This window comes from Arachis ipaensis, chromosome B10 (genome assembly GCF_000816755.2).
Source record: "Arachis ipaensis cultivar K30076 chromosome B10, Araip1.1, whole genome shotgun sequence".
Lineage (NCBI taxonomy): Eukaryota > Viridiplantae > Streptophyta > Magnoliopsida > Fabales > Fabaceae > Arachis > Arachis ipaensis.
In genome coordinates this window covers 127,152,642-127,157,254 of record NC_029794.2, presented here as the reverse complement: position 1 = coordinate 127,157,254, position 4,613 = coordinate 127,152,642, and the positions used below count along the sequence as shown (strand labels likewise).

At 35.5% G+C, this 4,613-nt stretch overlaps 1 long non-coding RNA gene across 1 annotated transcript; it reads right to left on the bottom strand.

Annotated features, from left to right (window-relative positions):
* Positions 804 to 1,389, bottom strand: LOC110267440. Its single transcript, XR_002355078.1, has 2 exons — positions 1,335 to 1,389; positions 804 to 1,244 (listed from the first exon to the last, which is right to left on the bottom strand). It is a non-coding gene; the product is annotated as an uncharacterized LOC110267440 (long non-coding RNA).

Below are 4,613 nucleotides of genomic sequence, written 5' to 3'. Positions count from 1 at the left end.
AAAGAACACAGAGCCAACTTACAGTGAATTTATTAAGCTGCTTTCTCTCATTGCTTGGAGCTTTCTTGTGTAGCGGGTCAAGTATATAAAATCTTCGCTTTGTTGTATCAATCACCCATAACCACCAATGGCCTGAGTAGCAAACAGGTGCAAAAATCTGAAGGATTGCCACATATCAACAGTGTGTTATTTTATTTGGCATATAAGTAAAGAACGGTACTAACAAATTTTACAAATGAAAACTTACATATCGATGCGAAGTTAATTTTTTTGCATCTATGAAGGGAATAAACATTTGGTAGTCTTCCACCTTGAATTCTTTATTGGTTTTAGGTGATATGAATTCCCCGTTTGGGTGCTTCGAAACGGCCATGCTCTGCAACAATTGTGAAACAACAAATGAAATACTGAAAATACACCCAAGTGAATACTTTAAATAAACCCAAATGACTACACAACTTACACCCAATTGAACTTAAAAAATACACCCAAATGAATACAAAAACAGACCCATTGATCAGAGAATATACACCCTAAGAAATACAGAAAATACAGCCAAAATTCTTAGAAGTGACACTTACCACAATATCAGGGGGAGACAGTATACTTGTTCTTGAAATCTTTTATCATTTTTCTGGTTGAGGATGAGGCACATGGCAGATACAATCTAGAAATATATGCTAAAATCAATTTACATTAATAAACATTGCAGTTAACTTTGGTGTTAAAACATTAATATTATTCTAATATTACCTCAGATTCTATATAACTTCCTGCCTGGAGCGATGCAAGGTGCATTCTATTCAAAATGTATTTATCTTGGGCAATCAGAGTGCACACGTTGTCAAACTCGTTAGTACTGCCATCTGCGTATGTCTTCACTCGCGTCCCCCAGATGTAGCGATTCTCTTTCATATCACCCGTATTCTGATTTATTCCCGCAGGAGTTTCAAACTTCCCAGAACTTTCTCCGCCAGTCTCCTTTTAAATTTGTGGACTTTTACTTTCTTCTTTCGCCGCACTGCTTGCTATTTTTTGTACCAAATCCTCTAATTGTTCTAGCAAATTTGCAGTTTCTGGAGTTTTCGCCCTGTCTGCTTCCTGCGTTGACGCTCCCTCCTGCATTGCTGCTTCTTCTTGGCTTGAATCAGTGAAGCCAAGGATGAATGATGGCATTGAAACTGTTTTAGGAACATACGATGCTGTCTGTGCCATCATCATCAGGGCAGCAGCGTCTTCTGTGGCTAGATAACTGCGTGATCATGTATAACGTATTATAAGAGTAAGAATATACGGATGATAAGTAAAGATTGATTTTAGTCTGATGAACTTACCTTTTAGATGGAGTTGGGGGAAGCGTGGGTGTGCTTTCTTCAAGTTTTTGGGGGGGGATAGGATTGATCTTCTTCAGGAGATGAATACTCAACAACAACCTTTTTCTTTTTGGATTGTGTTCTGGGTGGAAAAAACAAGTATGAATCAGAAATAAAAAATTAATTTTATCACGGAATATTATTCAAAGAAGTGCTTACTTTTTTGGTGTTCTTTGTGTCTTTTTCTTTTTTTTTTTTTTTGCTTCTTCACCGGTGATGATTCTTCGCTTCTATAAGTTAATAAGAGACACTTCAGTTAATACATGAAACCTTGATAATTAAGCCAAGAGAAAGGAGTAATAATTTCAGAACATTACTCATCAGTTGATTCAGATTCTGAATCAGAATCTGAATCCTCTTGACTCTTCTTCCTTTTTTGGAGTCCATTCTGGAAAGCAAACAATCATTATTTAGAACATACTAAAGATATAAAATACACCCAAATGAATGCACAAGATACAACCAAATGAATGGACAATATACACCCAACACAAAAAACGAAATACACCCAACTTAATAAACAACATACACCCAAGTTGATAAACAAAATACATCCAAATGGTTCCACAAAATACACCCAACTCGATAAAAAAAATACACCCAAGTATGGTACTTACTTTTTTCCTTTTTTGCTGGGTTGTTTTCTTGGTGAATCCTCTGAGTCTTCTTGAGTCTCAGACTCAGAGGTAGAACTGTCACTATCAGTTGTTTCTGTCTCCGAAGACGATGTTGAACTTGCCTTCCTTTTTTTGTTTTTTTTATTTCTTGTTTTTTTCTTTTTTCTCTATTTTTTTCATTTTCTCTCTTGTTTGCGCCATCTTTACAATCCCCTAAAACATTAGAAATTTTAGTTAGCAGCATTCAGGTAAATAAAATACACCCAACATATTATGTTCACTTACCAAATTTTCCTCTATTTCCGCACTCATTCTTTCGTCTAACTGCTCCTTACTCCAGTTGGCAATCCAGGGTTTTGGCGATCTTTCAGCCCTCTTCTTGCCTTTATTTTTAGAAAGATGAAAATAAATTATCATCAGGGCAAAGAGGCAGCCATCAATTGCCTTTTCCTTTTTCTCCTTGTAGTCGGTTATGCCCTTGACGATAAAACTCAAAACATGCCCTCCCCAGTTTCTCTCTGTTATGGTGTCCATCTCAAAAATTGGGGCCAGGTGCACAGGCGAGATTTTGTTTATTGTCGTTGGTAAAAGGAACGCCATCTGTATATAGAGGATGAAAATCCTCTTGAACATCAGGCGATCCTGTTCGTTACCAACGCCAATATCCATCATCTCATCTGTAAGACTTTTGAGGGTCTTACCCTGGAATCTTCTAAAAATTTCTTTGTCATCCTTAGAAAGTTCCTTATAATTGGCTTTCTGAGGAAATAGATATCCTACAAAAAGGAAAACAACAAAGTATGAATATCAGTTCAAATACACCCAAGCATCAACTAAAATACACCCAAGCGTCAGTTAATATACACCTATAATTTTTAGCGAGTTACATGTTGCGTTGATGCCAAGCGCATCACCTATTTTTTTTGGTGTTATTTTAAAAGAACCGTATCTGGTTTCCAGTCTGTTCTCCCCTAATTTGAAGTTGTTAGCCAGCTCCCTTAACACTTGGTGATGCACCCTTAGTGGTGGGATGTGCATCAAGCCACCGAATCCCAAATCCCTCACAATCGTTTTCTTCTCCTCACTCATGTTTCTGAATTTATCATTTAACAAATGTGTTGCACACTTAAGGTCTTTGGTTTGCTGTAAACAAAAATAAAATTATAGTCAGATATGTTTCTATTATATAAAACTGATTTCATCTAAGACATATATTTGTTCTTACATTTCTTCCAGGTTGGTTTCTTGCTGTCATTTTTTCTGAAATGAAAAATACACCCAAAGTTATCAGTAAGATACACCCATATATCTGAGTCAGATACACCCATATATATCAGTCAGATATCACTCAAACATGCATCAATATACAAGGTCAAGCAACATTACAAGGTCAAGCAATATCCACCCATGGACAAGCAAATATAAGAACAGTTGCAACTGCTGACTATTACAGTATATCAGTTCAGAAAAATACACCCAACAATTTGTGCCATATACACCCAACAAATTACCTCATATACACCCACCAAACTATGGAATATACCCCCAAAAATTAGTTACCAGAAGAACTAGAACAACAAGAACAGTAACACCTAGAAGAACTAAGAAGAACAGTGTAACATAGAACCAAGAATAACAGTAAAACCTAGAACAAGTAGAACATCATAAACTGTAAAATGAGACGTAGAGCAAGAAGAACAGTAAAATGTAAAACAACGTAGAAGAACAGTAAAACCTAGTTCTTCAATTTCGAAATGTGGAAAATATACAGGAATGGTAATGTAACGTACCTTGAGTATGATAGCTTTGTTTTCTCTGGAGATTCTTGATCGAGAGTTCTATGTTGTGTTGATGGAATTTTTGAATATTAGCGACGAGTTGTATATTTTCAGTATCGAATGATGCTCGAAAATGGAATGTTTGCTTTTTCTCTGAATGGCTTTGAGAAGTGGAAGAAGTGGAAGAGTCTGTCATTAAGGGGCGGTTTACGCGAAGCGTAACCGTTTGAGTGGAGCGCGTATAAATGACGCCCCATTCAATGCTCTTCTCTACACGTGTGGAATGTTTGTGGGCTGGGAGCTTGGATAACTTGTAAGGCCTTTTTGCTTGTATGTGTAGCAGGCCCGAATTTTTTAACCCTAACATTGAAAATTTCTTAATTTTGATGCTGAATTTTTTAATTGTAACACAGGTTCTTATTAAGAGGGTAAAATAAGAATAATTATAAAAATGTGAAACAAAGAGAGTTTTAAATTGTGTATAATTTTTAGAAAATAACACCCAAAATTTTTAACTATGACGAAGAAAGTTTCTTAATTTTGACACCAAAATTTTTTAACCATGACACAAAAAATTTTGGTTTAATTATTCTGCTGATCCCTATAGTTTCGCAAAATTTTCAATTATGTCCCTATACTTTTTTTTCTTTTAATTGAGTCCTTGCACCAAATTTTTTTTAATTGGGTCTCTACACTTTTTTTCCTTTTATTTAGGTCCCTGTACCAATTCTTTTTTTTTAGTTGGGTCCCTATAAAATTAAGCCAATTACTACTAAGAGGGACTCAATTAAAAAAAAAATTGGTACATGGACCCAATTAAAAAGAAAAAAAGTATACGTGTAAGA